The sequence below is a fragment of the Centrocercus urophasianus genome, unplaced genomic scaffold (genome assembly GCF_019232065.1).
Source record: "Centrocercus urophasianus isolate 14NV4802_14NV808 unplaced genomic scaffold, USGS_Curo_1.0 seq_9, whole genome shotgun sequence".
Taxonomy (NCBI): Eukaryota; Metazoa; Chordata; class Aves; order Galliformes; family Phasianidae; genus Centrocercus; species Centrocercus urophasianus.
Window position 1 is genome coordinate 32,555,159 of NW_024885532.1, and position 25,303 is coordinate 32,580,461.

A 25,303-nucleotide genomic window follows, 5' to 3' on the forward strand; every position below is an offset into this window, starting at 1 on the left:
CTGTCATTGAAAGCCAAAACACCTTAGAAAATACTGAATTCAGTATATCAAGATGAATACAGTGCTTCTGTTGTTGAATAAACAGGAAAGTCCACATTTGCTTATTAGTTATAGGAACTACAGCTATAAAATACAACAGTGATCATCTAGCGTGGTTTTCTTAACAGATGCCATGTGTCTTCCCGTCTTCATGACTAACGTCTCTTCTAATAGCCATACTGGAGTTAGACTCTACTGCTTGAAAGTGGTCATTCCATGAGCACAAGAATGGATTAAAAAGGTTTCCTGTGTCTCTGAGACTCATGGCTGACTGAGTCAGGTATTTTTTAAAATATATTTGAACTTTGATTAGGACTTCTGTCTTAAGAATGCTTTCCATTTAGAGCAATAATCAGAGCGAATCAAATGTTAGAAATCAACATTAAACACACTTAGTGTTCACAGTTTTGGAAGTGAGAAAAATTAACCACCATGTGGATTCTTCGGTGGTAAAAATGTGAAATGAAACATGCTGCCATATCATAGTACACCTAGGCTCTCCTTCCTCAGGAGAGGAGAGCCTTCTTTTTGCAACATTTCTAGAAACATCTGCTGTCTATGAGAAGGCTGCCTACATATCAAATGGACAGGAAATTAGCCAGTGGGTTCAAAGCAGGGCATGGGACTCCCAAGCAAAAGACAAACAAAATTAGTCTCGTCACATAAATATAATTTTTATGTCACATCAAGCTTAGATATATATTGGTTTGATTTACCACAAAATTTCTTGCACTGAAGAATTCATTACAGCATCTGCTAAAATTCTCTGTGGGTTGGTTAAGACAAGAACATACGACCTAAACTGAATTTGTTTTGCCTCACTTTTTACAGTGTGATTCATACTGTATGAATGTTATTCTGAAGGCTTCATTTGTGATCATTAGGTCTGTTTCTGATCATTAGGTCTGAGATACGTGGCTCTGAGCAAGACATCATGATAGGTTATACCAAATAAGCTGAATATGTGGTACTTTTTGAATTGCTCTCTTACAATTCCAATTTTCAAATATGCCTTTTGAAGTCTACACACCAGAACTGAGCTCTGCATCACAACATCCATCGAATCAAAATCAACTCTGGAAACAGGAAGTTGTCTCCTCCTGATATTTGCACATAACTTTTTCAGGTGTTACTTCATTTTATTCAATAAACAAGGGCATCCAAGTCTTTTAGAGTACCTTCTCTACAAAGTATAATTACCTACTCATTAATGTAATTAACAATTCTTTGTTTTTTAATTTGATTCATCAAAATGATGTGTGACATTGAATCACATTCTTTTTAGAATGTACTGCTTTATGGCAGCACTGATGCTTGATTTGTTATTCGTTAATTCACTTTAACAATGGTTACATAAAACTTCAGTTTTGTTCTGAGGAGTCCCATTCTACTTCTTGGGGGAGTTGGTATCAGGACACTAAACTTAGAAATACTTAATATAGCAGTGACTTTCCTCTTTTCCTCTGAATCTTTGCTGTAGTTACTTGAGAAAAATCAGTGGTCACAGTTCAGAGAGTTCTCCTTAAAGAGGTGGATATTTCAAAATGTCTAATCACAGTTCATAACGTTTAACAGATTTTTTGATCATTAAAGAAAAAAAAACTTATCATCCAAATATGACACAAATCTGCCTCCTGTTTTATTCAGTACAAAATGTAATTTCCTTTATATTTTTACTAACACATCTGACGTTTTCTCCTAAATGTACATTTCACTATTATAGTCATTTTTTCACCCAAAAAGCCTTTGAAAGCTCCTACGTTTTTATTTCCATATTGAAAATCCCAGTTTCTGAAATCTGCTGCACATAAATTTTGTCATTTCCTTTTGCTTCCTTCATTAACTTTTTCAAACTCCTCCTTCTAGTTTCTAATCTTTCTCCTTCTTCATTTTTAATGTTCCTTTCATAATTAATCAGATCACTACCTATGTCAAACACCTTAAAAAATGTAACAATCCATCCAACCTTCAGTAAATCAGCATAACACAGAAGAACGTTGCAGCTGTCCTATTTCCGATCTGCAGTCATCCATAATCTTTGGCTCCCACTGTAGTGAAGATCTGCAGCTTGTGGTATCTCCTTCCGTGCTGGATACTTTGCTACAAAGATTCATAATGATGCACAATTTCTTCATTCTTGGGGAAAAAAAAAAAAAGATTTTTCTATGTCTATCCTAAGATATTTTTTATTTCCAAAAATATCAAAGCAGATACAAACTTCCTAAGACTCTTTAAAATTTATGCTTAGTTATAGTGAAATGGCAACGATTTCACAGAATAGCATGCTAAATTTTTGAGGCTCAGAAAACCACATTCCTATTTTAACGTCTGTTGAGGATTCTGAACCCAATAAGACCCTGGATATTTTCAGCTCCATGCAAGGAAGTATTATAAAGTTCCCAAATCTTAGGATTGAATGACATGAACTGGGAAATTTGAAGACCTTGGATACAAGAAGCAGAATCAGAACAAGAAAAATATTTGCTAGAAGAATTAGGCATTCAAGGAGCCTGGGTAATCTGGGATTGTGTTATATAAATAATAAGAAAAGAGAGAGACATAGAATAATCTTTTTAAAAATTCTAAGCTATGACTGTTTTTTTAATAGAAACAAATCACTTTTTGATTTTCTGTGAAATCCTCTTTTACTAAGCTCTGAACTTAGCCCCAGGAAAAACACTACAGTGGGCAGATTTCCCAGAAGAAGACTCAGATGAAGCAGAATTGGAAAAATTACTGTACTTAAAGTGATTTCTAAACTGAATATTTTCCAGATCTAATTTTCTGGAGTAACAAAGTTACATGAACTTATATCTAGTAAAATGGGATTGAAGATTAGCTAAAATACACTTTTGTTATGCAACAAGACAAACATTTATCTAAGGCTGGCTATAAAGCTAAAACTCAAACTACATTCTGAAACTGTGCCCTCTTCAATGTTTTATCTGAATTATAAAATGTATGACTGTGTTCTGAAAATCAGCATTATAATAGACTACATCAGGTCATATCACTTTATCCACCTCAGTACAGCACTGCTGCCCCAGCTGTTGAATCATAGAATGTCTTGGCTTGGAATGGACCTCAATGATCATCTAGTTCCAACACCCTGACACATTGTCCACCACATCCAGCTGCCTGGGGCCTCATCCAACCTCACCTCAAGCACCTACAGGGATGGGGCATCCACAACTTCCTACTTTCATAGCGTATATTTTTCTTTCTTACCCTTGAGTTTAACTAGCATGGCCTTGCTCAGCCATGCTGGTTTCCTGCCTTGTTTGCCTGATAGCTTAATTTGTGGCATGGAGAACTTTTGTGCTCTCAAAAATGCATTCTTAAGAGCTGCCAGCTCTTTTCTGTTCCTATGTCCCTAGGGACAGCTTCCCAGAGATAATTCATACAATAATTCCTTAAACAGTCTGAAATTCACTCTCCTGAAGTTCAGGATCCTGACTCCACTCTTTACCATGTCTGTGTTTTTTGACCACATACAACAACAAAGCATGTCCGTACGAAATAGGTGAGTCAATGCTATTAGGTCAACATGTATATAATTCTGAAAACAGGGAAGTAATAAAAATTCTAGAGTTATAATGATCTGGACTGAAAGCGATCTGAAAAAAGAAAACTTCTTGTTAGCACAGAAATTTTGAAAATCTTGGTGCAGGATGACCCTTTTTATTGATATATTGTGGCTCAATCACTAAACTAGAAAACAAACAAACAAAAAACAATTCATCCTTGCTTGATCACTAAGCCTAAGATATATCTGGAAAAGACAGGAAAAAGCACTGCAGCTGCTCCATCCCTTTCTTCCTAGCTCTGTCTTATTTTTTCCTCTTGCTGAAGAAAGGAATTGGAAGTGGATTGCTTGGCTGAATGATGGATTGAATGATGTCAAAGAAGAGGTCATTCAAAATATCATCTACTACTGGAACAAAATAAAAAAAATAGAACAGATATAATAAGATACACAACACCTCAAAACATTCGTTCTTATGAAATGAGACAGGATAAGTAACGGTTATTTTTACACTGATTCTGGTGAATTATAGTGCAGTTATTACTGAATTACTGAGATGGAAAATTCAAAGATCTTCAGCCATCAGTATATGGAGATTCAGGAACAGCTTTCTGTGAGAAGTTGCAGAACTAATCTTCCTAACTTGTTTTTAGAAAACACTTGACAAGTTTATGAATAGAATTATATGACAAGGTTGTAAACCATGTACCATGCCCATTTATAATGTGCGCAATCTAATATAGCTTGAAAGTCCCTAGGAGTTCCATAGTTCATTGACAAGAGCTAACTGCCTCCTTCCCACTTTAGCAGACATTTATAAAATATTTTTTCCCACCATCTAAGTGTTGAGTGAAATTAGTAAAAGTAAATGATAAAGGGGTGGGTTTTGTCGGACACCATTCCTTCAGTAGGTATTCCTTTAGGTAGGTAGATCATGGTGTCCATTTATTCTTGATTTCTGCACTATAACAACCCTTACCACATTATCCTGTAACTCCTATCACAGGCCTGCAGTTTCTAGCTAGGAAACTACAGGAAGTTCAGATCTAGATTGATACTCAGTCCTGACTTCTGGTGCTGCATTGCCACTACTTGAGACATCTCATAACATCAATCATAAGAAAGAAAGTTACTAATTGCAGAAATGTAAACATGGAAAACAAGTTAGTGTTTCTAATTCCAGTCTTTTTTACCTTCTATATTGAAATGTTGCTGATTAAAACAGTAAACTCAGCTGAACCAAAATGATAACAGATGTACTGTAAGTGTTCCCAGACATAAACACCTTGGAAAATTTGAGGTCACATTTATTAAAACTGATTCCTATCTTAAGCAATTTTGACACTTATTCCTCCCCTCAGCAGTAAGGCAGTAAGTCCTTTGAAGCATTCTGAAGCAAGCAAACAAGGATCTGCCATATAGGGATGTTCTGACCTTGTATTTTTGCCCAAAATACTCCATCTCAGTTAAAGTTATGAGGATTTTGCAAGTGATACTTCATGGAAATGACATTTTAAAGCAACAGTCTGTCTGCTTAGACGTATGTGTGTATAAAATTGAAGACAGCTCTTACATATTGAAAACTGAAGTACAATGATACAGTGGAAAGTGATTATAAAAGTATTAGTTAGTGGTAAAGTAGAAATACATTTTCAACAGAGATATAGTTCCTTACTTGTTCTCTTTTTGCTGATTTTCTAAGCTGCTAAATGAAGTAAACAATCTTTTCTAATTCAAAATGTTGCTGTATTCAGCGTAGAAAGGCATACCCACTATTACAACATGACATGATTCACGTGATGAAAGCCATCTGCTTCCAAAGGGTATGGTTCACAATTTCACTCACAAGGTTATGCAGTGGTTCCAATTATAAACTCTGACATTCATGTGCCAGTGGTGTTGAGCATGAAAAGTCAGTCTCACCAGATCTGTTCAGGATAAGGGTACATCATAACTTCCCAGATATCTGCAGACAACTCCAAAACCACAGCTGGCCACATCTTAGGCCACCTAGGACATTTCCACACAACCAGCTAGAATACGTATGTCCTAAGGCACTGACTTTTGACCTTGTCTTCATCTTTCTCTTAACCTACATGAACTTTTAGATAAAAATCTTTGTTGAGAGGAAATCCTAAGGATCAATATAAAACAATACAGATGGGATAAGTTATTACATGTAAGATAATGAGAACAGTTAGACAATATTTTTTATAAATGTATGTAAAATTACAATGGTTAACTGTGAAAAAAAATACCAGAAATTATAACGTATAGTGCTACACAACCAGAAAACTGGCAGGATATACTTACCGTTATTTGGTATTCAGCTCAATAGGGCAGTTCTTATGTCTCTATATGTAATATCTGAAAAAAATTAAGGTAATCCACCTAAAATGTGTAAATTCTAAAGCTATGTAAATATGCTCTTTTTAGACCTTCTTATGTTTCACACCGCTTAATATGGCTGGGGCTTTTTGTATCCTTCTTCATTCTTCTTGGCTTTTTTAGTCTGAGTTCCTTGTATCAAAAATCTTCTTTTGAATTATACAATGGCCGCTCTGAAAGTGATGACTTCTAGTTTTATTGTGTTGGCTCACAGTGTCAGAGTCAAACCTTCATGTTATGGCAACAGAGGCTGAACCTTCCCACCAGTATTCCCTTACATTTTGTTGACGTGTGACAGATGGCAGCAGAGGGGCAGTCTGACAGAATGGTGTCTGACACGGAAGTGTAGATGAAGCAAATTTAAGCCACTGAATTCCTCCATGCAGAAAAAAATTGCACCCATTGACATCCATGAATGTTTGCTGAGACCAAACAATGGATGTGAGCACGGTGGATGGTGGGTGATGTATTTCAGCAGTGGTGACAGCAACCTGAAAGACAAGCCATGTTCCAGATGGCCATGCACAGCTGTCAGAACATGAAATGAAGAGGTCGTCTGTGCAAATTAGTGGCTTAGGATTAGGGAGCTGTGTATGGATCAGACTACTCATTTCAATGCATTGGAAACAAAGTTTGCACCAGGTAGATCCAATGAATCTTCACACAGGAACAGAAAGAACACAGTATGCAGGTTTGTCAGAACCTACTAAACCAATAGGAAGATGAAGGTGACAATCTCCTGGATTGTGTCATTACCAGTGCCAAGACATAGTGTCACTACTCTGAGTCGGAGTAAAAGTAGCAGTCCATGGAGTGGTAGCATGTGAATTTCCCACTGAAGAAAATAGTTCAAGACACAGCCCTCAGTGGGTAAAGTAACGTGCACTTGGATGGGAAAGGGATGATCATAGAGTCATAAACTCACAGAATGCTTTGGGTTGGAAGGGACCTTTAAGATCATCTAGTTCCAACCTCCTGCTATAGACAGGGACACATTCCTCTAGACCAGGTTGCTCAAAGCTCCATCCAGCCTGGCCTTGAATGGTTCCAAGCGCATCACAGCCTCACTGGGTAACCTATTCCAATGGGCAACATGATCCTTCTGGATTTCCTGGAACCTGGACAAAGCATCAGCTCTGACTTCTACCACAATGCTGACTAAGCTGAAGGCTTGAACTTCCAAATTCAAGACAGAAAAGAAGAAATCACAATAACACCAGACTGTGGAGAGCACTGCCAATCTTGGCTGGACTATGCTACCACACTCATTATTAATCCAGATTTGGTGCCTTCTGATTTCCACCTGTTCAGACTGATGAAAGACGGACTATGCAGGGAACATTTTCCTAGCAACAACACCATCATAGCAGCTGTGAAATGGTTGGTCACCTCCACGGGTGCAGATCTTTATGAGCGTGGCCTGCAGACTCTTGTCCATCACTGGCAAGAATGCATAGATAATGGTGGTGACTATGTTGAAAATTAGTGTTTTCCAGGTTAGAACTTACTCTATTAAGTAGTGTTATTGTGCTTTCTGTATCTGTTATAATTTCCATGGAAATGTACAAGAAGCATTACTTTCAGAGAAACCTATGTAGAGTAAATAAGACAAGTTGGTTTGTGATCTTGACTTCCACTGTAGATGCTATCATAACATAAATTCTCCTGGTCATTAATAGCATAGCATCTTTCATTCCTCACCCTTGCAGGGCATACAATTAGGTGTTCTGTAGGAAGGAAGCATTAAGGATGAAAAAAAGGCACACATCCCCCCAGTGCTCTCTGTACAGAGTTGGGACAGATGTTAGCCTCCACCCATCTCTCTCTGAATTTCCTTCATAGCAACTCTGTGGATTTAATATCTATATATTATTTTATAATCCAAAAACTTCTACTGAAAGCTTTTTAACTTCTTTTTTAATCCAAAGCTTGCTGATGAAATTAACTCAAGTATCATCCTAAGGCTTCCATTTTATAAGTGCGAAGGATCAGTAATGCTGAACAGTAGCATCTCAAAACACACAGAAATGTGGAATTCTAATTCACATCTAAATTCAGGCACCTAGATTACTCAGACAGGGTCTTTTTTAAGAAGCATTCACATTATTTACCTCTTTCATCAGCTGAGGAAGGAAAATTGGACTCTTATCTGGGGAGAAGTGTCTCACTAAGGACCAACAGTTCAGCCTCAAGTTAAGAGTCTTACTTATGGAGGCTGGACTCCATCCAAAATCACTTCAGTTAGTCAGGAACAGACAGCTCTAAATTAGATGAAAGTATCACTGATAAATGCCAAGTAATTCACATCAGAGGATAAAAGTGAAATTACTCTTACAAGGTTTTAGAATTTATATAATGGCTCAGTTCGGGAGGGAAATGTAGGTACCACTGTAGACGGCACATTAACAGTAGTTGGCAGTCCAAAAAATCCTAGCAATATTTAGATGCTGTAAAAATGTAGAGGAGAAGATGGAAACAACATGGAAAACATAATGCCTTTAAAAATAAAAATTATAGAGCATACCTCAGATACTTCTTGCAGCACCAGACATTGCGTCTCATAAAACAATAAGACAGACTTGGTGAGAGTTCACAGAAAAATGACAGAAATGAAAATGTGGTCGTATGAAGAGAAATTGGAAAGACAGAGTTTTTTCCCTTATAAAATGATGAGTGAGAGGTAAAATGAAAACATTTTACAAATTAATGTTATCATATAAAACAGCAAAGGGAAAACAGGGGCTTCCACTCTGACTCTGGAAGGAAGAACAACAAGGCATTCACTGAAATTAAAAGGTGGGCAAGTCAAAACTGATAGAAGGAAATACCTTTTTATATTACGTGTAATTAAATTGTGGAACTCATTGCCAAAGGAAGTTGTTGAGACCAAAACTTAACCAGATTCATAAAGAGATTGAATATTATATCAATATCATGGATATCCAGAGTTATCATAATTAAAGAAAATAAACCTTTTGGAAAAGATATTAAACCCAGTGCTTCAGGGCTTAAGCTAATCTCTGACAATTAGCAAGCAGGATCAGGAGACCTTTGTGGAGGCAGATTATTCTGCCTCTGCCTCCTGCAGGGTTCTTCTGTCGTTTTTTGCAGCAGCTGGTATTGGTTATTTCAAACAGAGTAAAACAGATAGAATGGCTCTCTAGTATGATTTAGTCAAATATTCTTATATACGTCTCTGCAAAGAAGTTCTGCACAGATGTGGTTGCTTACATCTATCTTAAACTTTTCTGTGAAAGCATAGGATGGGGCCACAGTTTGGTGGCTGCACGTGAAGTATAGTAAACACATTACCTGCTTGCGAAGATTGGTTGCTTTCCAGATTCTGGCTTGAGTTTTGCTCAGATTTTCAGAATCTGTTCCTTTGCATAAGGCTATGGAACAGTCTTGAGGAGTGTGAAACGTTTAACAACAAGGCCATCTAGATCATTTGTCAACATTCATGGCTCCAGAATAACAAAATCTGTGGATAGAATGACTTAATACACAGGACAATGTAAGAACCACGTTCTAAAGGAGGTATCTGAAAGATACTTCTTTTCCTTTCTCATTGGTTTAGCTCTACTGAATGTAAGTACAAAGTGAGTTCTCTGTCCTTTCATGGGGTTTGTAGAGGACTTGTATAGACCTGATTTCTTTTCTTAGGTAGTAACCTTATCCACTACGTACAGGTTAAATTTAAAAATCATCAGCAGTGAACTCCTCTAAAGTTGGCAATAGGGATATGCCATTAACAAAGTTTGTGAGGACATACTACAGTGGACTGTCCATCAGTGGGAAAATACATTTTTTGTGCTATTTGCGTAGCCCAGAATGGAAGGGGGTAGAGTGATGTTTCTGGAATTAATCCAGACATAGTTTTTACCTCTTTCTGAACAATAACTGACCTAGTTTTACTTTAAATAATAACTGACCATTGCAAATGCAGGAAGAGGATTTTAAAAGCTGCCTTTTCATCTCACTCACCCACCCACCAAAACTCTTTCTTTGGAGATTAAGTTGCTTCAGTATGAAGAATTCACACTAGCTTTAGTTTTGAAAATCTGATCCTACGTATTTTTTTTCCCATGAAGAATAATTCCTTGATCTGTTATCTCTGGCACTTTTCCTAATCCTTACAAGCATTCATTATCTATTCTCTTTGGTTGGTTTTTAAGCTACATTTGGAGATATTATTGGCAAGAACTTGCAAACATACAGTAGCCTAGGTAACTCCTTCTTTTGTGTTTACCTTTGCCCACATGGCTATATTAAGCTACCTCTGGCAAACTGGGTGGAATATAACAAAGTTCACTATTAGATCTTTTCTCTATTTGACCATTCCTTAAACTGATTCCTTTAAAAAGCAGTAAACACACATTTGAATTAGAAAGGTTGCAAACAATGGTTTTAAGCCGTCGTTGTTATTTTTGCCTTTGTCTGGATGAATTCTCCCAGACTTTACCCTCAAGCACAAATTTTTAATTAATTCATTTTAGATGCATACCAACAATGACAGCTAATTGAAAATGTTTTTCTGTCCCCCCATCGGTTTTTCTGTAAAATATTCAATCTTCCAAAAAATTGGATCAAAAAGACAGGTTTTCTACAGTAGCACTGTAACTGAAACGCCTTGCAATATCCAATTCTCTTAGTCTTAACTTCTAACGTCATCTTTGAGTTTATATATGATACAACAATTTGGATTCTTGTTCTTTATACCTGGACTTTCAGATTTTTGCTCTTTTATCACTTTTTCTTAATCCCCTCCACTCTTACATACCTCATTGGAACAAGAATAGATATAGCAAACATGAAAATGAAGAAACAGAACATCTTTTGCATGTATTTATGTCTCCCAACTGCAGAAATTGAGAATACTGTGAGTCAGAATATCACATTTAAAAAAAAGATTAGATCAGCACTAATAGCGATGCAATTCTACAGCTGTACGAGTGTACAATTATAGACTATTGCAAACGCCTTTAATTTATAACTATACATGGATTTATACAAACTCCCCTACAAGCCCCCAGCCTGCCTGATCTGACCCAAGTAATACTGTCAAATAATGCAAAATTTTAGCCTGGGGTGAATTTCTATAAGTGACTCATAACCACTGAGTATAGGGGCATTTTTAATGGGAATGCTGACATGATCTCATCTATTCTAGCTCAGACAGTCCTACTCAGCTCCTTGTATATAAAACTCATTTAAATGCAGTGATGACAAGAGCTTGTTTTTTTTCATGAGCTCTATAAAGTTCAGTTCAAACAAATACCTGTTATCAGGCTATTCAAGAAAAGGAATGTAGGAGGGGGGGTTGTTTTAATGTTTTCCTTAGTTTTGAAGTGGTTCAATGGTTCATCAACCCACTGAGTAGTTTTCTTAGTCGTTTTCTTTTTAATTAATAGACTTGTGAACAACCACAAGGGTTTGTGGGACATCAGAAAAGCTAAACAGATGACTAACTTATAGTGAGCAATCTACTCAATACAACCTGCTTTAATTTGAGCCATTCATGATGAAAAATAAATGCATGGCAAGCATGTAGCTTGTTGTATAGTTTTGTGTCTGTTTTGAGTTAAGGCAAGTCCCTGATGAACAGAAAGTAACATTGGTAAAACTGAAAGCAATGCTTTGGATTTGTCACCACCTGTTAGCTTGATTTGGAGCCAAAGCAGGGACATGCATTTTCAGCCATGTTAGTGTCACACTGCTGGTGCTGGTGGCAATTGTGTCTGCGAGAAGGAAAGGCTATTATAAGTGACAATTCCCTGGATTAAACCATTTTGCAGTGACATTAGCGCCTGATGGCAGAAAAGATAGCGCATGTTATTGCTGTGCTTCTTCCGTCCTGCTTCTGGATAGAAACCATCTACTGGGGGTTCATTAGAAACCAGCCTCAAGGCAAGCCCTCTCTGTAAACTACAGCTGTCTAATTGGTTTTGCTTGTGTGCACTGTCTTCACTTTTATAATGGGGAAAAGCAACCCAGCACTTCTAATTAGATTGTTAAACATAAAAGCAGAATGGCACAGCAGTAAAGAATTTGCTCTACTCTTTGTAATTCCAGAATAAGGCATAGCAAAGATTCAGGATTTTTCCAGCCCATTTCCCCCATCACCATATCCAATGGTAATGAGCCCGGGTGTTGTTTGTGTATTTTTTTTTTCCTTAAATTAATGCAAAAGATTGTAGGCCTTGATGAAATACAAAATAAATGTCAAAACATAATTCCAGGAGCAAACACGTATCTCCCTTTATTCTGTTGTCTCTGCTTTCATTTGCTTCAATGCTGAGGCTATGCACTAATTGGTGCCTTTGTTGGCAGCAAACACAGGGGAAAAAAAAACATGCAGAGTTGGATGATGAACTCCCCTCTCCACCTGGAGGTGGTTCCCCTCAGCTGGGACTGAAATGCTCCCATACCATTCAGAAAGCTCCAGCATCATCATTTGCTGTACTTGCTCTGTGTATTAAGAAAGGAATTTTGTCTTACAGTTCAGCACCTTCTGTGGGCTCTAAATTGATTCAGAATGAAAAAAAAGAAAACTCTATGATGCCAGTTTTCTTCCAAGTACATTAGATTCAAAATTCTTCTTTTACATGCCTTTGCTGTTCATCACATAATGCTTTCTCCATCAGCATACTGAAGATGCAGAGAGGCCTCTGTTTCCATTTGCCTTCTACACAGTAATTCAGTGCAAAGCCTCACAGATGCGACATAGATACTTGGGAGGATTCCTAATACAGTTATCACTTCTCCTTTTTCTTTCAGTCAGGCACACTTTCATAATCAGCTTATCCTGATGAACTGAGATGCTAAGCGTCATTAGAATAGGTGGAGAATAGCTTGATAATATATAAGAATAACCAAAGCTGAACCTCTTCAAAATGCCTCATTTGAAAAAGCATATTTTTCTGGAAAGAAAATGACTTTTGAGGTGCATGAAAAATGTCACAAGAAGTTGCAAACTATTACATGTGCAACTGTAGTAAATAACAGCATCAGGAACCAGCTCTGCAGCTTTCCTCTGGGCATCCCATAGGAAAAAGAGGATGAGTAACGGAAGTGCACTGAAGTGAGCTGGTTGCAAGTATTCTTCTTGACTGCCTTAACTCTTCTCAGTCAAAATGAATTTCTAGAGACTTTTGCTTGTCTCTGAAGGTTGCACCTTGCTCCACAGAACATCAGAATTAGGTTTGAAAGGGAGAGGCTAAACATTGGCTTGCAGTATCTATTAAGTCACAGTCACATAGAAACACTCGGTGAAACAAAATCAGATATTCACTTTTGTTTTCGTAGTCAAAAATATTTTATCTCTTTTAAGTATGAAAAGTGAGTTTATATCTTACATCTCTTTTAGCTCCTAAGAAAGTTGATGTGTGAGTAAACATTTCTCCATAGGCAAGAGGCCCATTCAGGAGGCACTACTCAGTTTTGACTCAGATTCTTTCTTCCCAAATCAAGGACAGGAAGTGAAACAGGCCCAAAGCAGACACAAACCCTTTTGTTAGGCCACTCACCTACATTAAGTAGTCTTGATTCCTCACTGTGAATTAAGCCAGGCAAGGGCTTGGCTCTCCCCCATACACACTTCAACAAACACTTTAGCCTGAAATCTACTGTTCTGTGGAAGAAATTCCAAAATTTCAAAGAATGTTTCTACTTTATTTTTAAATGAAATGTAACAGTCTTTCTCATGCCAGACCCAGAAACAGGTTCTGCCAAATGTACAGAAGAAAACAATGCTGGAAATCATCTAATTTAACCCCAAGCATCCACTTTTAGTCTATGGAAATAATTTGTCTTCACTGGGGTATGATACATCTTTTCTTTCTTACACACCTTGGCTGAGATTTATCTTACCAGATGTGCTTACATCCAAACTGGTCTATCAAGTCTGCCTTCAGAGCCAGTGGACCTAAAAAAGGCAATTCCACGGTATGATGTCCCTGCTTCTAAGGTAAATGACTAAAATGATGTAAAAATGCCTCTTTTTTTTCTACTGACTATAAGAACCCAGGAGAACAACTCAGAGTAAAACATCTTCCTTGCAGATATCTGATGCTGGATGTTACTTGGATGTTATGAATCCTATCTTAAGAGGAAAAGTTGGTGTTCACTGAGATTACAGGTTATGGATCAGGTCCAGCTTTAACAAAAATGTGAGTGAAGAGACTCTAGAGAATTTGTGTGTTGTTTTACATATGCTATAGATTTCTGTAGGCTTTAGGAAAAACTTGTACTGTTTCCTTTCTTATGTGCTGGAACATGTTTTTCTGTTGTCAAAAATTAAATAATTAGTAGAACACGGTCAAGATCAAAAGGCTGTTCTATGTCACAGCTAATTAGAAAGTTACCACAGGTATTACAATAAGTGATTCCTGCTAGTCTGATACCTATTTTAGCTAACCATGTAGATTCAGTAAGAAATGTAATATACGCATTGTGGTTTAACCCAAGTTGTCATAAGTTGTTAATTTAAGAACTGAATATATATTTACCACTCCTGTTCTCATAGAATCATAGAATCACAAGATTGGAAGGGACTTACAAGATAATCTAGTCCAACTGTCCTCCTATTACCATTGCTATCACAAACACTAAACCATACCTTGTAGCTTCACATCCAGACGCCTCTTGAACACTGCCAGGAACGGTAACTCCACCACCTCCCTGGGTAGCCATTCCAGTGCCTGACCACTCTGAGAAAAAGCATTTTTCCTTATGTCTAAACCTTGAAAAAGCCTTCAACGGAGAAGGTGTGTGAGGAACACCTGGGTTGATTTATCGAGGAGAAACAGTAAGCCACTCCCACACGGGACTCCCCACAGAGGGCAGTTGTTATCGCTCTCAGACGGAACTCTGATGCTCACGTGGAAATAAGTGTGTGTGCCAAAAAGAACATAGAGACCCAGACTGAGGTCCTGTGCATGCTTGAAAGGATAGCTGATGCTAAGACAAGTGTGGAGATTCAGACTGAGGCCCCAACATGAGTTGCTAGTACACAGGTCACTGGCTGTCACAAGTGCCAGCGCCTGGCCTTTGCAGTGGTGGGTGATGGCGATGGTGGTTGTATAAGATGTGACCAACTGCATGACTTCAGCCCTGTGGTCGACCTGAAGGAGGAGGTAGAGTGGCTGAGGACCATAAAGGATTGTGAGAAGGAGATTGACTTGTGGTAGCAATCCCTATTGACGCCGAGATCTTGGCGCGTAGCTGAGGCACCAGGTGGAGCATCTTACCCCCCACTGCCTCGTAAACAGATGGGAGAGTGGAACTAGCAGGCTGACGGTGCTGCAGTGAGCTTCCTGTCCTATCCTCCCTCTTTGAACAATTCGAGAAAGGGGGAGGAGTGGAAACAGGTACCGGCTGGACAAAGTGGGTGTCCCCCATCCCGATCATCTCACCTCCCCAGGTACCTCTGTGCAATAGGTTTGAGGCCCTGGAACTCGAGGGAGAAGTGAATGGGGCTGTGGAAGGAGGTCAACCCATGAGGTTGCCTCGGGTAAAGTGGTCGACCCCACGCCTCAAGACTGCCTCCACTGGAAGGACAGAAGGGTGGTTGTTGCAGGAGACTCCCTGCTGAGAGGAACAGAAGGCCCTATATGTCGACCTGACCCTACCTGTAGGGAAGTGTGCTGCCTCCCTGGGGCACAGGTCAGAGACATTTCTAGGAAATTTCCTGGTCTGATTCGCCCTTCCAATTATTACCCCTTATTGATAGTCCAGGCTGGCAGTGATGAAGTTGCTGAGAAAAGTCTCAGGGCTATCAAGAAAGACTTCAGGGGACTGGGGTGGCTAGTTGAGCGAGCAGGCATGCAAGTGGTGTTTTCTTCTATATCTTCAGTGGCAGGGCAGGATACTGAGAGGTACCAGAAAACCCACCTCAGAAATAAATGGCTTAAAAGTTGGTGCAAAAGCAGGAATTTGGGGTTTTTTGACCACGGGGCAACTTCCTTGGTGCCTGGCATGATGGCAGCAAATGCCTCTGAGGGGGAAGAGGATCTTAGCTGAGGAACTAGCAGGACTCATTGAAAGGTCTTTAAACTATGTATGAAGGGGGAAGGGAGCAAAATTAGGGCCGCTGGGGTTGAGCGGGTCATTCTAGGGCTCATACCAAACTTGATGGGCAATGACGGTAAAGTAGAAAGGGATGGACTGGGGCAGGGGGGTGTTGGAGGTAATGCTCTCCTAGGGTTATGTTGGAGGTAATGCTCTCCTTCACTCTATAAAGGTGGTGAGATGGAAAGCCCAGCTGAAGTGCCTTTATACCAATGCACGCAGCCTGGGAAATAAGCAGGACAAGTTGGAAACTGTGACGTGCTTAGAAAGTTATGACTTTGTTGCTATCATGGAAACATGGTGGGATGACTCCCATAACTGGAATACCACCATTGAGGGCTATTGGCTCTTTAGAAGAGATAGGCTGGTAGGAAGGGTGGGGGAGTTGCCCTCTATGTCAAAGAGTGGATAGACTGTGAGGAGCTCCCTCTGAGAAATGGTCAGGAACAGGTTGAGAGCCTGTGGGTCAGAATTAGGGATGGGTCTAACAAAGGCCAGCTGGTGATAGGAGTATACTGCAGGCCACCTGATCAAGGGGAGACTGTTGATGAGGCTTTCTTGCTTCAGACATGGGAGGCTTCATGCTCACAGGCTCTTGTCCTGATGGGGGACTTCAACCATCTGGATATCTCTTGGAAAGACCACGCAGCGAGTTGTAAGAAGTCTATAAGGCTCCTGGAATGTGTTGATGATAACTTTCTGGTCCGGGTGTTGGACAGACAGACCAGAGGTGAAGCACTGCTGGACCTGCTGCTCACCAATGCAGAGGAAATCATTAATGATGTTAAGGTTGGAGGCAGCCTGGGTTGCAGTGACCACTCCCTGGTTGACTTCATGATTTTGAGGGATGTGCGCCTGGTGAAGAGTGCTCAATCTGAGTTCAAGTTGGGCTTTTGCCTTCCTAACCTCCTCCCTGCATACCTTAGCAAATTCCTTGTAATCTCCCCAAGTAGCCTGTCCCTTCTTCCGGAGGACATAGAATCTTTTTCTTCCAGAGTCTTAACAATAGTTCCTAGTTCATCCAGACCAGTCTTCTTCCCCTACGTCTTGCTTTACGGCATTCAGATACAGTCTGTTCTTGTGCCTTTAAAGTTTCCATCTTGAGGAGCATCCAGGCTTCCAGGATCCCTTTACCCTTAAGGAGCGACTCCCAGGGGATGTGTGCTACTAGCATCCTGAACAGGTCAAAGTCTGCCCTCTTGAAGTTCAAGATTGCAGTTTTGCTAGTCACCTTTCTAAAATTTCCAAGAATAGAGAATTCTGCAATTTCACAGTCATTCTGCCCAAGACGTTCCACAGCCTTCACATCTCCTACCAGTCTTTCACTGTTAGTAAAGAGCAGGTCTAGCAAGGCACCACCCCTGGTAGGCTCTCATACCATCTGTGAAAGGAAGCTATCTTCCACACGTTCTAGAAACCTCTTGGACTCCTTTCTCTGTGCTGTATTATATTTCCAACATATACCAGGGAAGTTGAAGTCTCCCAAGAGAACAAGTGCTGGTGTTGGTTCAACTTCTGCAAGTTCATTCATAGAATGTCTCGTCCATCTCTTAATCCTGCTTAGGCAGTCTATAACAGACCTCCACCAAGATGTCATCCCTACAGGCCTTCACCCTGATCCTTACCCTTACACACTCAACTTCATCATTCCCAACCGCAGGCTCTTCAACATCAAAACAGTCTTCAATACAAAGGGCCACACCACCACCCTTCCTTCCTCATCTGTCTATCCCTTCTGAAGTGCTTGTGGCCATCCCTCACATCATTCCAGTCATGGGAGTGTTCCCACCATGTTTCAGCAATAGCAACTAGGTCACAGTGTGACGCACAATCGCTCCCAACTTCTCCTACTTGTTGCCCATGTTGCATGCATTGACATAGACTCACTTCAGCCAAGTTATCTGCCTCATCCTCAGCTCAATCATCATTCCTCTAGGCTGATTTCTTGTGAGCCCTGTTTTGTCCCTTCTCCTAGTTACTATTAACATAAAAATGAATAGTTGGCTTCTATCATAAGCAAGAATGGTAAAATACCTCGCTGCTGATCTCTCAATTGATCAACTTCGGAATAAATGTATACAATAAAAATCTTTATGCTTATCCTATGCACAGTTTTATCAGAAAGTAGTCTCTGCATCTGTCTGGTTCTTGCATGCTTGTTTGCTTGCTTGCTTTTCTTCTTTCCTACTTTCAGTCTGTCTTCTCTTTCTCTCATTTTCTCTCCTTTCTATCCTATTCTATTTGGTATATTTAGGACATCTATCTCTGTATTGTCTAAAAACCAGTATCTTTATTATGCTGCAAACACAGAAGATGATTGATTAAAAGAAAAGCCGTTTCTCCTGGTATTATTCATAGATTTTAAAAGTTGTAAGCAAGACCATTCTATTACTCTGATGCAAAAAATATTGCTCACTCTGTGCCACTGACTCACGCACCGATGTTTTGATTGATACACTTAAGCTGAAATACTCATCCCCTTTCTATCTTGCTGTGATCTGCCCATCTCCCATCTTACCCACAGATGTGATGCGTACAGAATACAGTTCCTACACACTTCACTGTGTACATAATCAAATACACACGCTATGAAGTGTAGATTTATACTTCTAAAAGATCCGTGATTTGGGTATTTCAATTTCAGAGGGAGAACTACCAGAGCCTGGTGAACAGAGGTGAGAAGCACTGTTAATTCCTACAGTTTTGTTAACCAACTTGTGCTGATAGTTATGACGTCACACTGCCAAACACCATGAGAAACAAAGGCAGCTTAGAAAGTTTGAGCAGCATCAACTGTAAGTCCCCCTACAGCATATATCAAGCTTGACAGAATGTTGAACTACTCACAATGAACACATTACCCTTAGTCTTTCATAGGCTTGGAGCTCATCTTGATTTGTCTAGTATTACAGGGCAAAATCAGAAAAAGTGTAGGCTCAACTGGACCTGATTGTTTACAGTTTTTCTTCCTCTTCTTTCTTCTGTTCCAAAGTTATAAGACTCTTTCACTTTTCATGTTAACATGTAAAAAAAAAATCCACTTTTTTCTATTTTTCTTTTTTCTGTTGTTGGGACTTGTACCTTCTTTAAACCTCTTTCTCTCTCTCTCTCTCTCTCTCTCTTTTAATCTTTCTCTTAAATACTCTTCCTTCTATTATTTGGCCTTGACACTGGCCTCAACACCTTCTAAAAGACTTGGACTCTCTTTTTTACCCTTGCACCAGCAATGATTCTGGTGAAATTTGTTTGGGAATATTTCATTAAGTATTTTTATTTGTTTGTTTGAAACAGATGTAGTGAATCCAAAGGTTTTTCATCACAATATTCCAGCAGTGATTATACATAGCTGACTCAGGGCAGCATAGCACAGCATAGCATAGCAGGTGTTGCTCTTTGTTAGCTGAACTGGAGAAAATGTCTAAGTGAGTCTGAATTTTGAAGGGCACTAGAGGAAAAATAAGGCAACTTGTTTAAATATCTGCAATGCAATTACAGTCTGCAATGAAATTCATATCACCTTACATTTGCTAACAATTTGCTATGTTGCTCAAATTTGAACATATTGCCAATATTTATACATTGCCATATAACATATGCCAAACTATTTTCATAAAGAAAATCTTCTGAAAGCTAGGAATGCATTTTGATCTAAATAAGAAATTGAAGAAAAAGCCACTCTCCAATTACCATAGCTTAGTGATTAGTGCACTTCTCTACAATACAACAGATTAACTTCCTTCCTTCCTTCCTTCCTTCCTTCCTTCCTTCCTTCCTTCCTTCCTTCCTTCCTTCCTTCCTTCCTTCTTTTTTTTTTTCATTTCCATTTTAAAACTTCACATACATATTTATTTTTAAGCTGTCTTATTTGTGATCTGTGTATAATATTTGCTTAATTTTAAACATGCAACATGACAGCTGTCTTCATTCTATTTTCCCAGGTTATCTTGTCACCATCTTATCTTCTTTAAGATGTGCAGATTAATTCACCATGAGGCTTTGTTTATTTCCTCTCTTGTTTGATTTTTAAAGAAGTATACCACAAAGACTCCAGAGAAAGCTCTACCAGGGAAAAAAATGGACAAATAAATAAACACAGAACAAAAAAAAAAACCACACCTATTTCACAACTGCATTTGTAATGGTATAATTCCATTGGAGACAAGGAAAGTAAAATGAAATTATTTCCCAGTGAAGAGGACTCAAGACTGCCAGACGTACAGCTGTAATAAGTATCTTAGCCCTGATCTGCCTTGGAGAGAAGGCTCAAAGCTGCCCCAGATCACAGTGTAAGAAAGCTAAACAAATGTCATAGCCTTCTGCAGAAAGTGTAACCTTTCAAATTCCTGTCGATTTGAAAAGCAGTGAACTTTATTTTGAAATCAGAAGAGGGGTTTTTGTTATTAGAGTGAGCTCAGTTCTGCCCTCTGATACACTAGGGATGTAAGGTTTCTCTGAAGGGAGAAAGTCGCAAGATAACATCTTTTCTAACTTATGTGCAGGGTTTATATGCGTGAGAAAGTATGCAGACATCTCCTCTCCATATTTATAACTGTAACTTAGCACTATCAACTTTAGCATTTAATCATAAGTCTTTACTGAGTCTAGAGAAAGGAGTTGTGCTTTTTTAACTTCAGCATGGACAAATGATGGCTGAAGCTAATGAGATAATTTCTATGGTCAGTTCTTTCACATTTGCTTGGCCAGGGTAAGAATTGGTCAGTTTGGCCCCATGAGCATTCACAGTTTAAAGCACAGGCCCTGGGAGCTGGAAAGAGGGCCCTGAGATCAGGGACACAAGTCAGCCCCAGGACCATTGGCCCCTGCTCCAGAGAGACTGCAGCAGGTCCAGGCTTCAGATTCCACAGCCCTGCCCAACCATGTGCCCATCTGAGCAAGGCCCACTTGTATCCCTACGTCCTGACCCTGTGCCTAGGGAGGTGCTGATGCCCAGGCCGGGAGCTGCCTATGGTTGTCCTGCTCCTGGCTGCAGCAGTGGAACAAGCCCTGGCTTCCAGCCCCTGCCCTGACACCATCGGAAGCCCTCGCAGCCATCAGGGTCTGGACCACCTAGGTGGTGCTTTGCTCACCTCCCTAGCTTTCATGTTATCTCCTGCAGAAGTTTCCATGCAGTATAAAGACATCTCCTCATGCTTTGGGGTGCTCTGCATAGCAGAAAGTAGAAAATGAATATTCTTGTCCTAACTCTCACCCAACTTACATTTAATGTCAGCTTCACATCACTTACAGACAGTAAATGACCAGGAGCTTTGGGAGTAGGAAGAATGAGAAACAGAGAGTGGTAAATGCTGCTCACTTGGCTTCTATGCCTGGAGAGCTTTTCTGGCAGCTGGTGATGGAGAAGGCCAGGGAAAGGCTGAACCAACAAAATCCTTCCCCAAGCAAGGAAGGAAATCATTCCATTCCATAATGCATATTCTTACCTGCTCACCAATGATCATAGAATCATAGACTCATTGAGACTGGAAAGACCAATAGGAGACCTAGTCCAACCATCAGCTCATGCGTGTGACCACTCTAGACCATGACACTCCGTGATACATTTACCCTTATCTCGAAAACCTCCAGGGACAGTGACTCCATCACCTCCCTGGGCAGACTGTTCCAATGTCTCACCACTCCTTCTGAGATTAAATTTTTCCTAATATCCAACCTGAGATCCAGACCAGGGCTTTGCACAGAGCTGATGGTTCCACCTCACATTCTATGGTGATCTCATTTTATTGTTTTTATAGAAAAATATACAAATGCTGATTCATGCAGCTCATTACAAAGTACCACTTAGCAATCTGTTCTCATACAAGTTCTCTTCCCTATTTGCAAGCTGTTAAACATGATTATTTGGGATAGTTAAATGGAATCGTTAAATATTGGCACACGCTGTTGGAGGCCAATGACCTGTGGCCAATTTCCCTAGGCCAATGACCACACATCAGAATTCATAGAATTCTATATATTCTACCGCATATATTCTTGACAAATAGGACAGTGAGGAAGAAATTACAGTGTAGTAATTTGTTCCTGTTTTCCCTCTTGTTCTAATGGGAGCACTAGAAAAATTACAAAGGAAATCTGAAGTTATGAGGCTCAAAATGTTACTGCAATACTTTCATTTCAACTTTCACAATGCCTTTCCCCTAGGATTTTATTTTGATGACCATACGCAAGTGTGCATGTGTGCACACAAGTGTGTGTGCATGGCAGTGAAAAGCTCAGAGGGATATATTCTTGTGCATCAGACTGGGATTTCTCAAAGAGAAAGTTTTCCAAGGAGTGTCAGTCTTTCACGAGTGAAAAGAGACGTAATGTTCCTTGTTTTTATTTCATCAAATTTCATGATTTGCTACCACCCTTCATAATAACTGTTCACAGGGAAACAAGGGGAGTACATGAAGGGAGGAATGTTTCTATTGCGAAATATTTTGGAAAATATTCAAAACATTCATACTTTTCTGAAACTTTTTTGAAAACAACACTAATTTCCAAAAGGTGGAGAAAGAGCCGGTGTAATAATCAAGCCAGTTCCGAATGTTACAATAATATCAGAGGTCTAGAGTCAAATCCCCAAGGCCTAATTCCACCTTCAAAGCAACTGTGCTATAATCATAGAATCATAGAATGGCCTGGGTTGGGAAAGGACCACAGTGATCATCTAGTTTCAACCCCCTGCTATGTGCAGGGTCATCAACCACCAGACCAGGCTGCCCAGAGCCACATCCAGCCTGGCCTTGAATGCCTCCAGGGATGGGGCATCCACAACCTCCTTGGGCAACCTGTTTTTTTCTGTGTGAAAAACTTCCTCCTAATATCTAATTTAAACCTCCTCTGTCTCAGTTTAAAACCATTCCCCCTTGTCCTATCACTATCCAGCCTTGTAAAAAGCCATTCCCCCTCCTGTTTCTATGCTCCCTTCAAATATTGGAAGGCCACAATGAGATCAGAGCTTCTACTTTTCTCTTGTTTGTTCAGACAAGAAATACAGTGACAAGAGTGAATCTGAGAAAAGCTGCTTTTCAACATGAAATCTTAAATCTTTTTCTAGATGCTGCCTCTTTCTATTCAACATTGAGTTGTGTTTTCTGTTTTCTTACAAAAATATTTTATCCACTGCCTCTCATTAAAGCCCCAAGTGATCATCACACTTTTGTGTTCTTTCTTGTGTGCGTATTTATCTTAGTATCTCTTTTACACCTTAGTTACAAGTGGTTTTCTTGATTTCCCCAGCTCAGTACTCGTTTCCTAGCTTAGCACTTGGGTTCTGAACAAAGAAATAAACCTATTTAAATACCAAATGCTTATTTTTCCAGTACCCAGAGGCATTTTCTCCTATATTATCTTCAAATTCTGTAACATTGATCAAAGCTGAATCAGAAGGCCATGTTGCCGCTGCAGATTGTTCTACTGTTCCAGGTTGCACTCCATGTTACTGGATACAATGACATGGTATCGCAGTCCAACAAAGCAACATCTGCTAGAGTGATTAGAATTACATCAAAGCTAGTGGTTAGTCGAAGAAATATTTAAAAACACAAAAGATAAAAAGTCATATGCAAATGATAATTGTATACAAAATTCTAACAAAGCACACAGATTCGATCTTAGTACATTATCTTTTGACTTATCAAAGTCTCCAAGACTACAGAACTAAATTTGTCTTTTTTGCAAAGAAAGATGAGTATAAACCAGTGAGACTATGAAGGTGACCATTTCAGCTTCTTACTGAGCTTGGTTCAGATGACAAGGATTACATTTGTGCATGCCTATGATCATCATTCTCCATTTGTGCATATTTGGTTCCCATAATATACCACATTGTGTATCTAGGGACTTCGAAGGCAAATAAAATGCAAGCAGCTCTTTGGAGTTCTCATGATATGCCTTCTGCTGTTAATGTTGGGTAAATATACAGCTGGGCAAAGGATCCCATATCTGAACATTGCAAGCGTCCAGAGCGCGGCTCATAGGCCTTGTGCCCTGGCAGACATAAAGCATGACCACCCAGGCACTGAGGATGAGGCATGCCAAGTTGCTACAAATGCAGGCTCAGCTGGAGAACTAGCCAAACCCATCTCTGAAGGAATCATTCTGAGACCAATTTCATCATGGAGCCACGAAGTCCAGAGACAGCAGTCAGCAACAGCTGCCCAAAACGGCAGAATAACCCTCCCATCAGCCATGAAGCTGAGAAGATGTGCTTCTGGCCTCCATCTCTATTTATGTGCATGAGTGTATGCACACATTCCCTTTTTTAATGATTAGAGGAAGGATACCGAAAATCGTGCTTTACTGTCCTCTTAAATATTGAGGAAAAAAATTCAGAGACAGAAGTAGCCCTGCATATGATATTCTTATAGTAGAACCAACCTACTCTTAGCACAGTAACTAGGTGAAGCAAAGAGATTTTTCCAAGTGCAATTTTCATCATCAGGTAATCACAGACTGCCACCAGTAGAGATCAAAACATCAATAATTTCTTTGTGCAATGTCCTGGACAAACCACCTAATCTTTCTTCACTTAGCACATTGGTAAGTGTAAAATTCAGTCTTCCTCTCAAGCAGGTCAATCTCCCTGTCAAGATGCTAATTTAGGATTTACGCCCTTCTGGATTTTGGGTCGGACATCAGGGGGAAATTCTTTACCCAGAGAGTGAGGTACTGGAACAGGCTGCCCAGAGAGGTTGTGGATGTCCCATCCTTGGAGGTGCTCATCCCAGGTTGGATGGCGCCCTGGGCAGCCTGGTTTAGCATTAAACGTGGAGGTTGGTGGCCCTGCATGTGGCAGGGGGGTTGGAGCTTCATGATCCTTGAGGTCCCTTCCAACCCTGGCCATTCTGTGATTCTGTGATTCTGTGATTTGCAAGGAGTGACAAGTCTTCCAGAAGGCCATGGAGTGATTTGGAAGAAAAACCTTGGGATTTCTTGACTTCTCTTATTTTCTTCTGCTTAAGTCTTTATCTCCTTCAGTCAGTCATCAGGATTTAGCACTTGTCTAGTTCCGTACTTAGTCATCTAAAGTGCAGGGGTTTATTGTAAATCAAATTCTTGGATGGGGAAAAACTTTCAATTCCAGAGAATAACATGTTCTGCCTTTTGAAATAATGTTCTTTCAACTGTGATGAGCACCCAGTTAAGGTGCCTTTTTCTCTTTGCTGTAGAAGAGATTTAGAGTATTTTAACTACATGCTTAACATCAAATGAGAGGAGCAGTGTCCTCCCAGATTCATGCTCACTGCAAGAAGTCTTCCATCGTTAGCAAGTTTGAGC